Here is a 14,841-nt window from a genome sequence, read left to right as displayed (position 1 = left end):
TCTTACTTGTTAGGTATTTATTACCTAAGTTATCATCTACAGAAATCATACATTTATATAAAATACAGTTTTTATTTATTCATTGAATGAGTCTCATTGCAGTTTCTATTTTCATCAATCAGTTGAGCTCTCGGGCGCTGCCATTGCATTCCATAAGCGATCACGAGAATCTACAATTTCTTGGTTCTGTAGCTTCTTTATGATTATATCTCTTCGGAGTGACATTGCTTGCAAAACATAGTTGTCACTAAAGTAAGGACTTTTTTCTAAAAATTTTATAACCGTCTCCATAGACTTTTCTGCATCATCCCATGATATTGCTTCATCAGTGTTCTTGGTTATTTACATTAGGGTCAAGAGAATGAGAGCTATCGCTATTTTCATCACTATTACTGCTTTCAGGATATTGATCAGTAGTTTCCTCATCTTGTTGCACCCACATTTCAACATCATTTGCATTAAGTGATTTAAGAACGGCATGGTTGGTCGGTAACTGTTTTGTTTCAAGAATTTTTTCTAGACCAGATGTATTCTTTGATTCTTTCAGTTCAGGAGACTTTGGCGCTGGGCATAATTTTTGCCCCATGCTTTGTTAATGTGCTTGCTCGAGCTTAATTCCATGCATTTGCGAGAGGAAATATGGCATCTTTGATAGTGAAATGGCGCTGAAAATCGCTTATATTCACAGTACTATTTATCATATTCATCATGAAATCATTTCTGTAGAAACATTTTAAGTTCCAAATAATCCCTTGATCTAGGCTGGATGAGAAAAGTCACATAAATAATCCCTTAATCCTAGGCTGGATGAGAGAAGTCACATTAGGTGGTAAGTAGCACACAAAAATATTCCCGCAAGATGACACTGTTGTATATTGGTTTATATTGGAGGAGATGATATATTAAAACATGTCATGTGTTATCTAGTGGATGTGAGATATTGTTCTTTTAGCAGATAATAAATGTATAAATCGTATGTATGTTGTTAGCCGGGAGGACATGATATTGACGTGTAAACTGAATCATGTTGTATCAGACTTATCACATGGGATATTTTTACAGTTCATATGTAAGAAGAATAATATATGCTTCATACCTTTTTTCTTGAAGATTTCTTCTGTATCTTCCCGCTGCTCCGTGACAACCATGAAGCGATCAGCACCATATAATTGAGACAGCTGTTCTTATTTGTGAAACTATTAAAACAACTCTTTATATTTTTATAATATAAATTTATTACAGTTGTTTCAAATGGTTTTCACATGATCTGCAGTTTCTACATTTTCTATTCTTAAAGCCCGCTCCTAACTGTCTGTCCACCCTTGTCTAGACGTCTGTCTGCTCTGGTGGTCAATCCTCAATTCCCTGAATCTCTCCAAAGCTAACTACATCACGTGACCCCCACATCACCTAATTACGTGTCTCAGACCAACCTAATGTTTCCATCTAGTTATTCGTTTATCCAAATCCAAAATAATGTTTACATCTATTTTCTATCTTCGCATTCTTTTTGTCAATCATTTCTTCTGCAATTTAATTGTTTATTCTTCTAATCATAATAACTGATCCAGCGACCATCCGTCACTCAAATCAATTAATAAGAATACAATAACAACAATAATAATGTTTTGACCATTGACCCCGCTTGCCACAGTTAACAGATACTACGCTATGATCATAACATTACAACACTAGTTCTGACTCAGGAGGATGTACTCTACAATTGTTTAACAGAAGCAAGAATTTTGAATCAGGTTCACCTAATTCAAGAAAATGCCTCTGAACAACTGGCACAAATTCTTGCAAAAACCATTTTTTAAACGACTGTTGATTCATCCATCCATTTCGTGAAGAATAATAGGATACTGGCGAAGGCGAAACTTCTTTCAATGCTCGGGGACATTTTGATTTGCCGATGACAAGAAGTTTATGAGTTCCAGAAGCATTAGCGCATACCATCACTGTTAGTTTTTCTTTATTTAATTTGAATCCTTTTATTTTCTGCTCCTCGGATCCAGCTAATGTTTTTGTAGGTAAGCACTTCCAATTTACGCCACTTTCATCAGCGTTGTAAACATCCTCTGGTGTTAAACTATAATCGGCAATTATCGTCTTGAATTTGTTACAATAATTTGATGCTGCGTGTATGTCAGCAGACTGTTGTTCTCCTGACATTGTTAATTGTCTTAAACCATGTTTACTCTAAAAACTCCCAAGCCAGCCTTCACTGAATTTCATGTGCTCTGCGATATTCAACTCTTCCTTAAGAGATTTTGCTTTAGCAATTAACATGGGTCCAGATATTGCTACACCTTCATTCCGTTTTGCTACAAACCACTCATGCAATATTCGATCGAATTCAACTTGCTTTGGTCTGTGAAGAGTCCTTCTTTTGACATGTCTTTTATTTGGAGAGAAAGGAGCATATTTCCTTCTTTTTCTTTTTGATGTAAAACAGTGTACTTCTTACAATCTCTCAATATAACGCTATTTTCAACTCCAGCATCTAATTTTTCTATAATTTGACGTTTTTTGAGTAAAGTTAGTGTCACTTGTTTTCTTTTAGAGTTGCAAGCCATTGTAATGGGTTGTTTTACACTATTTTAAATATAGCAATCTGAAAAAAAAATTTACAGTTAGTGTAAATTAATTATCAATAGCTAATCTACATTAATAACATAGTACCAATATTAACATTTCTGCGCAATATCTGACTAAACCATGTAAAAAGTTTTACTGCAACTCCGCATCAAATATGCTAATACAATTTCAATGACGAGACAGTTCAAGTTTAGAGAAAGTCCAGGTTTAGAAGAAGTCCAAATGAGAGGAAGTCCAACTTCAGAGGAAGTTCAATTTAAAGGAATTTTACTGTAAATGGAGATTTTTAAATAAACTTCCTTCCTGGCATGTCCAATCAGAAGCCAGTTCTCAGTCACGTGACCGAGTCTATAAAACATTAAACTGGTAACACTCTCCCTCTTTTCTTCCCAAATCAAGAACGGACGCACGTGACTTGCAAGTGTGACACTATTTCCGGTAGTTTCACAGATACAAAGGCCCCAAAATACCAACATTTAATATTTCAACAAAACGGACTATTTATTTTCTGTATTATAAATTCCTTTATTTTACAGATATAAAATAATTACAGTGTTCCTCCGAAGTCTTGTTTTGTTTGTTTATCCTAATACCTTTTCTTACAGGATAAATACCCTAACAAAAATGGAGACCTCACAAATAGTGACCCTCAAAACGACCTTCATAAGTTCATTAAGAGTAGCTCACAAATCGTGCATGTTTTGCTAAATCAAGAAAACTTTCTAGTGATGTTTTCTGTAGTATATTTTTATCAGACCCACCCGCTCGCTGAGAGGGTTGGATGTGCGATTCTGCTTATTCTATTTTCCCCCGCAAAGTAAAAAAGAAAAAAAAAAAAAAAAAAACAATTCAAAGTCTTCAGGAAAATAGGTGTGACCCGTGTCTACATTGCATTTTTTTTTAGATTCGCAGACCACATCCTGTTCCTGGCACTAGGGTAGGTGCTTTTCAGATCGCTGTCTTCTAAAAGAAAATAACTCAAGTGGACTGTCCGGCTTGATAGTTAAGTTATAAATCCCGTAGACAATAAATAAAAATTCCAGTCATCATTTCCTTGCTTTTACAAACAGTATATTATAAAAAAAAACCTCCTAAACTACAATGTTCTGTATTATTCAATGGAATTGAATTCTGAATGCATCTTTTTCAACAACACAATTATTTACAGTTGAATGTAACAGTTAGTTAAAAAAAAAGAAAATCTGTCTGTGACGAATGACTTTATTTATTTTTTTTTCCTCTCTTTCTTCTATTATTTCTGTTGGCCTGGTTATCAGTGAGTGTGGATTGAATGGGTGATGTAGGAAAAGATATTTAGTATGGGGGGCTTGTTCAAAATTGGCAAAATTTGCTTGTTTTTATACCCAGGTAATGGGGTGGGTCTGTCAAACCAGGGTGTTTTCCCCACTAATCAATAATCACTATGTAAAAATCCTTTCTCCATCGATTGGTCAACTGCACACATTGTGCAATCATGCAATTTTTCAACGACAAGTTTCTCACACCGGGCCAGTTTTGGTCCTTGACTCCAAAGGTCATCCCAGCTTTCAGTAAACCTAAACAACAACTCAATACGATTCATCACTATACAATTGCTTCGTTAGTAAAATATTATTATCTGAATGTTATTATCATTCCTAAATCAGCTCAGTTGAATTTTAGATTTCCTTTGTTTTGACTTGAGTCATCAACCAGTAAGGTCTGGAATTGCCTGGTGACCTTTTTATATCAATAAATGTTCTAATCAAGTTTTTCTTTAATTATTACTGTCAGGTTCATTCTATCAAGGGGTTCGGTTACACATTTGAAGCTCTTACTCTTGTTAATATTTAATGATATCCAATATTTAACTTTTAAATACCTTCATTTTAACTCTAAAATAGGCTACTAAGTTTTTTGTGTGTGTTGTTTTTTTTTCCTTTATAACTTTTCTCACTGGATGATAAATTTTTATCTTCTTAGTAAGATATTTTTTGATTAAACAATAAAAACACTAAGAAAAATCAACAGAACTTATTCATTACCGTTTAAGCCACATCTATACATATATAAAAAAAAGTTAATAAATAACATTGTTTAACCTAGAAATATATGTTTGCACATACACAGAAGTACTTAAAGCCGACTTGTGACAATATTGGCAGATTAAAAAACAAAAAGAACAATGGAAAGTCGAAATTCAGACCCGTGGAAGAGAAAGGTGGGAAAGAAGTTGAAAAAGTGAATAGAGAGTGAGCAGAAACTGTGTTAACTTCTCATAGATATTATGTAACGAAAAAAGAAAAAAAAGGATTTTCCTTTTCAGGGGAGATGTCGAGTTATTTTTGGTGATAAAAAGAAATTATTGATTCAATAATGGAGAGAGAGAAGCCCGGTTGATTTTACCTGTCTCGGGTACATGAAGAAATAAAACTATTGATAAAAAAATGTAATAGTCCTTTATTGAGATATGTTAAAACATTTCACCAAGTGTGACCCTGATTTAGCCATCTGATTTTATTGTCAGTATGAACCGAATTTTGAATTGATATCAAAGATTGGGGCAATTGACCAGGTTTTCCAAAATTGTATCAAAAACTAATTAAAAGTTTGCTAATAACACCTTTTCTGGGACTTTGAAAACAAGTTAAGCAAATGTATGTTTGTAATTTTGAGGCTCGGACTTGAAAGGTGGGAGGGAAGCCTTCGTTAGAGTAGCAGCAATAGATTGAGTCCTATGAAGAAGATGGAAAGAAAGAGCACGTGGTAAATCTGCTGACCATAGCTGATGAAAAGGTGCAGATCCCCACATATTAGAAATATGGCAAGAACAATATTGTGTTAATGATATTTGGGAGTTAAATTTTATTGGTAAGAGGGGCTCTCAATATAACACAACCATACAGAAGAGAGAGCCAGACAGAGAGAACAGAGCATCAGAAGTCAGAAAGAAACTCAACTGGAGAGACTCTACTTTGCTCTCCACCAGACTGCACTTTGATAACTGAACTTGTAAATCACCTAGACTACTCTGTTCTCTCCTCCGCTGTATACCATAACTATGTATTCAATTACTAAAAGTTGAAAAGTGTCAGACTTTACAAAAGGGTGTCATGCAGACACAAAGAATAAAAATCTAATTTGAGATTTATGAAGGATTTCTGCAAATAATTGTGGTTATGTTATCCAAAATACAAGTCATTGAAGTGTTATTCTTTCTTTTTTTGACTTGAATGACCTCTGACCTCCAATGATACAGCCCTTAGTGACTGATACCAGATGAGTTGCCCTTTCAATCATTGACAAGATGGTAGTAGTAATTTGCCAGACAGGACCCTTCGCTGAGCACCAGAAGATCAACTGAAACCCAGAACAGCCAAATTCAGTGACATCACTCGCTGGGTATTGTTGGAGGAGTGAGTGGAGTACAGACTTAAGTTCCTATTTTGTTTTTTCAATTTTAACTCATTAGAAACTATTTTTACCAGATAAAAACAAAATTTGTTCAACATGTCCAAACTTTCCATATATCAAGTTTGCAGATAAAAAGCTGACAGAGTAATACATGTGTGTGTATATATATATATATATATATATATATATATATATATATATATATATATATATATATATATATATATATATAGTCCTGGTCAAAATCATAAGACCACTTAAAAAAGTAAGCGTTTACACATAATATTGAATTTTTAATCAAACAAATGGTTGAAACCATTGCCAAAAGGGAAAATATGATGGAAAAAAATGAAATCTGCTTCATTCGAAACCTTAACCCTGATCTAATAATTATTTTTTAAAAAACAAACATTTTCACCTAGTCAAAATGATAAGACCACTTTAATAAAATCGGCTTGTTTTGAAAAAATGAATACGAAAAGCTTTCAATGTTATTAAAAGCAACTTGTTAGTGGATAAAAAACATCTTACTAAATTATAAATGGCAAAAGGGAAACCATTATCAGAGTTTGAGAGAGGAAGGATCTTTGAGCTTAATAGGGGTGGACTCTCCCCTCCCATAGATTCATTGCAAACGAAGTGAATCGTAGTAAAATGGTCATCACAAATTTTTTAAGAAATCCAGATCAATATGGGCACAAAAAGAGTCCAGGTCGACCAAAAAATAACCCCATCACCGGATCACCGTATCAGAAGAAGTTAAAAAAAAAACTCCAGTATGAGCTCAAGTCAATTGAAAAGCCAAACAGCAGCAGAATGTAGTCCTAAAACCATCAGAAGGCATCTGAAAATAAAGAGTTTCAATCATTTAAAGTGACTGCAGAAACCATGTCTCCTTAAACAGCACAAAACTAACAGACAAATATGCCGCCAAATACCAGACTTGGGATGAAGAGAAGTGGGAAAATGTAATTTTCTCCAAGAAGAAAAAGTTTAATCTAGATGGTCCAGATGGATTTCAACACTATTGGCATAATAAAAATTTGCACAAAGAGACTTTTTCAACTCGGCATAGTGGAGGAGGGTCTTTAATGATCTGGGGTGCTTTCTCATCAGCTGGGACCCTAAAGTTGCAAGGCCGGCAAACATCATTGAAGTACATTTCAATGCTTGAAAATGCTTCTATCAGGACTGAAGGTCATGTCTGTGTGGAAGAAATTGGATTTTCCAGCAAGACAATGCTGTGATACACACTTCTCGACAAGCACGAGAATACTTTTCTTCAAATAATATAGAATTGTTAGATCATCCAGCATGTTCTCCGGACCTCAATCCCATTGAAAATCTTTGGGGATAGATGGCAAAAGAAGTGTTCAAGGATGGAACCCAGTATGATTCGATAAAGGAACTTTCTAATTCAGTTTTCAGTACATGGAATAAAATTCCTTCACAACTGATGAAAAACTTAGTCGCAAGCATGCCAAAGAGAATTTTTGAAGTAATTCGTAATAATGGAGGCTATACTAAATACTGAGACCCTTTTTAGTAATTTATAATTGCCTTTTGTTAGATAAATTATCAGTGGTCTTATCATTTTGACCAGGTGAAAATGTTTGTTTTTTAAAAAATAATTATTAGATCAGGGTTAAGGTTTCGAATGAAGCAGATTTCATTTTTTTCCATCATATTTTCCCTTTTGGCAATGGTTTCAACCATTTGTTTGATTAAAAATTCAATAATATGCGTAAACACTTACTTTCTTAAGTGGTCTTATGATTTTGACCAGGACTGTATGTATATATATATATATATATATATATATATATATATATATATATATATATATGTATATATATATATATTTGTAGTCATCGACATACAGTCCTGTTTCGTTGTATCACAACACATCAGTGCCACTAGACTAGGACCTCTTCCACGCCAAAGATATATATATATATATATATATTTTTTTTTTTTTTACATAGGCATCACCACATTATCAAGGCCCAGAGGCAACTCAAGGATAAGGGTTAAAGAGTGTACAGTAGAAATTGGACAATATAGTAATCATTAGTAATGAAAATTTGGTAAATTTGATAACTTATATGGAACGGCTCATCAAGAACTTATTTACGTTAGACTTGAAGACAACCATATTGTAGTCAGCCAGAAAGCAGGAAAACGGAAGACAATTCCACAGGCGTGCAGTTCTAAGAAAGAAGCTTTGTTCATGGAATCTACGTTTAGGTTTAGGCACAGATAAAGAGTGGGGGAAATTATTGATAGTGTTTATAGCTAGACGAGTGTTTCTTATGAAAGTTTGGCGAGGGGGGACCATAGATTGAAGCTCAGTCGAACACTTTCCATGAAAATAACGATACATCAGAGACAAACTCGCAACATCTCTTCTGTGAGATAGAGGTTGCAAGGAGGAGAAAAGGACATCTCCTACGAGGCTACGAAGTCTATTTTGAACTCTATCAAGGCAGGACAAGTCCTTTCTAGCAGCTCCTGCCCAGATGTGGCAACAGTATTCCATCCTTGGACGTACCTGGCTCTTATATAGATAGAGAATAGCATCAGCAGTGAGATATCTACCGGATCGATAGAAAGATCCCACCATTTTTCCAGCGCCCTTGGCAACAGATTTGATGTACGTGTTCCATTTAAGATCAGGAGTAATGGTCAAGCCCAGAAGCTTGTCAAAACTTGAGGCCTCCTGAAAACGAGAGCCATTCATTTCAATTGATGCCAAATGTGGATTAGAATGTTGATGATGTAAAGAGAGAAGCTTGGTTTTAGATGCATTAAAAGTAACCAGCCACTCCTTTCCCCATTGTACTACGTGCTCAAGATCCCTGAGGGACACCGGCATTAATACTGTGAGCTTCTGATTTTTGCCCCTCAACTACTACTCTTATGAACCTATCAGAAAGAAATGATTTAATAATTGAGAAGACTTTTCCAGCTATACCATAGCTAGCGATCTTATGAAGTAAACCTTTATGCCATACCCTATCAAAGGCTTTAGATATGTCAAGAGCAATTGCCCTAGAAAGATTGCCACCGTCGAGAGATTTGCTAATCCTATGCGATATAACTGTAAGGACATCTGCTGTAGATCTAGCAGAACGGAAATCATATTGAGTGTCACTAAGAAGGTTATTTTTGTTGAGATGGTTGATTACTTCTGTATTTAACACAGATTCCAGCAACTTACTCATGACGCACAGGAGACTTATTGGCCTGTACTGAGAGGGGGATGAGCGATCACCTGAATTCTTAAATACAGGGCATACTGATGAGATTTTCCAGGGAGATGGGAAACTATTCTCCTTAAGACAACGTTTAAACAGTTTTGTAAGTATGGGCGCTAGTTCAGGTTGAAGTTTTTTGAGTACTATAATTGGAATACCGTCAGGGCCAGTTGCTTTACTCGAATCAAGGTTTTTGATTAGCTTCGCAACATCACGTACAGATATACGTATATCACATAGCGTGTTTTCTGATACAGGAGGAAATATTGGGGGTTGGCGGTCTTGGTCGCAAAGGGTAGAATTAGCTGCAAAGTTCTTGACAAAGAGTTTGGCTTTGTCTGATGCTGACGAGATTACCTCAGGTCCATTGATAATAGTTGGGATGGAGCACACGCTTGTTCAGGATTCTGTTTGCTATTTGCCAAAACTGGTGGGAACCAAGCCGCTGCTCAGCTACTTTGGACTTAACAGATTGAGCATACAACTCTCTTGCGTTCCTTATTACTTTCTTACAATGGTTGCTGGCAGTCCTGAAAACGGCTTTAGTTTCCATACATCTATTACGTTTGAAGCAGTGGAAAAAGTGATTTCTGTGCGCAATGGCAGCAGCACATTCCGGAGAGAACCATGGCTGGCTGTTAGGTTTTTGCTGAAACTTATATATATATATATATATATATATATATATAAATATATATACAGGGTGAGCTAAAAGTAGGCAACCAGTAAAAACAATCAGAAAACTCTGAATTTTTTAGGGTATATACATAAGCATAAACTTACTCAAAATGCTGTCCACCTACTTTTGGCTCATCCTGTGTGTATATATATACTAACAGTTCGGCCTGGCTTTGCTCGGGCTCTATGTACTGTTCATAACTTTATGTATATATATATATATATATATATATATATATATTAAAAACTTTGACTCATGTCCAAGTAACCTACATCTAAAATTTCAAGTGTTTAGACCCACAATTGGCGGAGAAGTTTGGTAGCGTCTTCAAAGGTCAACTCTTTCAACTTTGACCTCTTGGCAGCAATATTTTCACCCAAAAACTGATTAAAAAGTTTGCTGCATGTCTGAATATCCTTTATGTAGAATTTCAAATGTTTAGACCCAAAATTTGCTGAATAGTTTGCTAGAGACGACAAAGCTCAAATCTTTTGAACTTTAAACCCTTGGCAGCTAAATTTCCGGCAAAAAAAAGCTTGCTCCATGTCTGAGTACTTTATGTAAAATTTCAAATGTTTAGACCAAAAATTGGCTGAGAGGTCAAATTAAAAAAAAAAATGATCCCATTTATTGTTTTGAGCTCAAATCAAACTACAAAGTTTGATCTATGTCCAAGGAACCTACATCTAAAATTTCAAGTGTTTGGACCCAAAAATGGCGAAGGAGTTTGGTGGAATTTTCAAAGGTCAAATCATTGAACTTTGACCCCTTGACAGACAAATTTCTGGCCGAAAACCGATTAAAAATATTTTCCCAAATCTCAATACCCCTTATGTCAAATCTTGAGTCTGTAAACTGAAAATTGACAAAGTAATCTGGTAGAGAAATTCTTTATCATCCAACTGACAGTATCATTAACCTTCATCCTTGAGTGGCTTCTAACCTTGATAAATGATAACACATTTGCATGAAAAATGCAAAATTAAAATCTCATCTTGAGTTATTTGTGCAACGTTTCGATTGGTGTAGCCTCCAATCTTCATCAGGCATGTTGGTCACCATCTTGGAAAAGAAAGGAGAAAAGTTACTGGCTACGTAGATAGTTTTGTATTCTTGGAGTTGTTTTTTTTTTTGCCGTATGTGTGGAAAAAAAAATAGTTGACAAGGGAAGGTAACTTTAATAAAGTTTGACGAGATTATCTACCTTTTACTGTTGAAATTTTAAGGAGGGGGTTGTAGAATTTTTGTTTTTCCTACAGTCAGAGGTTCCCATATGCTGCTAATTTCTATGCTTGGTATGCTTAGTAATTTTTCTTTTTTAGCATATGTGCCATTTCTTTGAGTCGTTTAACTCTCCATCTTGCATCCCTGTCAATTATTTTGACCTTGTTTCACAAAGGGAAGTGTGTTTGTTTTTCTTTCAATATGTGATCTGCTAGTCCTGACTTTTCACCCCCCCCCCTGTGTCAAAGCTTTATGGTGTTCTTCTAGCCTTATCTTTAGGGGTCTCACCTTTATATAGTTTTATGCATTTGCATGAAATCTCATATATGCAATTTTTTGTTATAAGACTTCTGGTTGAGGGATGTTTTTTGAGAGTCAAGTCACCCATGAAAACTGTTTTGATGTGATGTGGACTGCATATTTAAAAAATTTTACAGACAGGCCCTTTATGTATGGTGTGTAAACTATGGCGAGTTTTTGGGTATTGTCCTTTGCTGTTTGTTCCAGGTTTTTCGGAGCCAATGTAACACTCTCTGGGTAGTCATTTCAGTAGTGGGTTATTTTTAGGTTTCCATCTTCTCCTGGTATGTGTTGTCATTGCTACATATTGTTCTGGCACGGTGTTGTAAGCACCGGACAATTCCTTTTTTTACATTATATGGATGGTGAAAGTTGAAATTCAGGTATTGTCCTGTGAAGCTTGTTTTTTGATATCTGGAAGATACAAAATTCTGATCCGTGCAGGTTATTAATACATTCAGGAATTCTAAGTTGTTGTGTTCCTTTTTCATAGTGAACTGGATAGATGGACGAATGGAGTTCACATGGTCTAATAAGTTTTGGACGTCCTCCAAGTGGGGCAGAGTATGAATGTATCATCCACATATCGTAGCCACATAGTTGGTTTCAGTAGTGTTGAGCTTATTGCTAACTCCTCAAAATGTTCCATGTATATATTGACTGGGGATAGTGGTGAACCCATTGCTAAACCTTCTTGTTGATATATGTCGATTCCCAATATAAAATGTATAGTCTCTATACAGAAGGACACCTCCATTATGTTGTCAATTGGGATGCAAGTTTGTTCTTTCAGTGATGTATTTGAGGGCAACGTCTTCCTTATCACTGTTAAGATTTCATCAGTGGGTACTTTGGTGAACAGACTCACCATCTGATTTGAATAAGTGTGGTAGCTAACTGTGATGTTGAGCTGGTTCTCTGTATTTTGCCGGAGGTATTAGGTTTTTGATTTTATTAAGGACCTGTGACAGCTTCCTTTCAGTTTTCAAGGTTAGATTCTTCTTTAATTTACAATAGCTCCCAGAATCCATTAGGTCTGTAAATTTTGGGGAATATTCTGCCTTTGGTAATATGATGGTTTTATCATCTTTGCATTGCCAGCTTATGGCTAATAATTCCTCCTTTGAGGAGTTAAGCTTTGGGGTTTTTGTCTTTTTGAGCATTTGTCTCACTTTCCATCTTATTTCATCCCTCTGTGCCTTGGGTAGATTCAAAACTGCCTCCTCTATTGGGGTTATTATGCCTAAGTATGGTTTGGAAGCTACACTGACTGAAACATTGCACAAATAACAATCATGACGAGAACAATAGTCCAATCAAAATACAAACAATCAGCCCTCATCTAAAAAATTCAGAACTGTAAAATCTTCTAGTCTGACCAGACAGTACAGTATATCCGAAGAGAAAAAAAAGGAAATTGAATGGAAATTTATAATTGTTATTTGATTAAGATTTTTTCTCAAAGTAGTGAAAAATAACATTAATAGCCATGAATACTGAGTTATTTCATTTGAAACGAGTATTAAATTTTAATTAATAGTATTTGTTTTTTTTTGTGGGGGGTGTATAGAGGAGTGAAAATGGTCTGTATTCGAACAAATAAATTTTTTTGTAGTAAGAGAATTAAAAAAATGATAGTAAAACACTTTCACTTACAAACAACTGAGTAAAAGAATAGATGCCACATTTAACGTTCAGCAATAATATTCAAATAGTCCATAAATTGGAACAATGTCAGTCAGAATGCAGCAAAATAAGCTCCTAAGCCTGAGGAAACCTATATTTACTGAGGGAAGTAGTATATGTTGAAAGAAAATATAATGGAATAACAAAATAAAACAATAATGGATGGAGCCTTAAAAAGTGTACAAGGAGAATTTCTGGGGATTGATATTTTGGAGTGTGAAAGTTTCATCCACTTCTTGTATGACTGATTTGTGGAGATTCAGAATGGTTGGAACTAATGTAGGAAATTATGAAATTGACTGAAAATGACTGTTAATTTCTGGAAACATGCACTAGTGCAGAAATCATGATCATATAGGAATGCCTGTTTATATTTCTATATTATTCAAATTTATAGGGGGAAAAAATCAACTTATATGCATAGATATGCCTTGTAAGGAGTTTCAATGAAATAATTATCTCGAATACAAGGATATTTTTGTAAAGTTGGTTTATGAAAGAATCAGGACACATATATTTACCTGTTTCCATTACAGCAAGATTTGATATGGTGTCAGTTTATAACGAGGAATCCGATTCTCCCAAACAGGTTCGATGACATTCTCAGATGGTTATGAAAATAGTCTGAATTGGACCGATTGGTATTTCTCATAGGCAGTTATTAGGTGATCAACATTAAAGCAATTCGCGAAGGAAGAAGTAATGCTCATGAGTATGACTTCTTTACAACTGTAGTTTGCTACTTTCAGAAATGGTCTCCCTTTTCAGATTTAATTGCACTCACAATTTATTTGAAAATCAGCCTGACAAACAAGGCTCTAGTTTTATACAATCCTAGAAGGTTCATCCTCCCAGGAGTTAATAATAAACAATGCAAGTATTCCAGGAATCTATCTTCCCTGCACTCTATTTCAGATGCTGGCATTTTAAATGTTTCACAAGGCCAATCTGGGCATGGCATCTCTTTTGGCAGTCGGGGCAGCTGATCAAGGGCATAAAGAAGCACGGCATCATTTTCAAAAAAACAATTCCATATGTCCTTGTATTTAATCATAAAAAAATGTTATTGATATCTGTATATGCGGAGGAAAGTTAATGTTTATATATGTTATTAACCTTTACCCTCTTAAAAAAATAAAAATAAAATAAAATAGGAACAACCAAAGATGCAATACAAAAAAAATTTCATCTGACGTTATTTTATCAAACTAAAATACACTTTCTGGGCCTTTAATCTCGGATCAAAATGTAGTAACTGTTCTGTTCAAGGAAGTGTTCGTGCCGGACAATAATAGAATGGAAATATGCCACAAGGATTTTAAAGAAAGATCCCTATAATTAAATATATTCTGAAACTACATTAACCAAAGTATTTAGATACTAAATGTTTCATTTTAAATAGAGGTGGTAAAATAACATTGTAGGGTCTATGTTTGCATTGGACATACATAGAATGGAAACAACAGAAATGTAGGATACAGCTTTGGAATTTCCACAGGTCCCGCTAGTTATTATAATTAATTCAATATTTCTATATTAATAAAATGATGTGACTTCTTTAGCTATCTATGTGTCTGTATTTCTCGCATCTATGCAACTTTTTTTTATTTACTAAATTTTTTTTATTTACTATTAATAAATTATTTATTGAAATAAAAAATGCAATAATATGCCAAAAACATTTTTTTTAATTAAAACCAA

The sequence above is a fragment of the Euprymna scolopes genome, chromosome 43 (genome assembly GCF_053919585.1).
Source record: "Euprymna scolopes isolate OS-2025 chromosome 43, ASM5391958v1, whole genome shotgun sequence".
Taxonomy (NCBI): Eukaryota; Metazoa; Mollusca; class Cephalopoda; order Sepiida; family Sepiolidae; genus Euprymna; species Euprymna scolopes.
The sequence above is the reverse complement of the archived record's forward strand: the minus strand, read 5'-3'. Positions refer to the sequence as shown.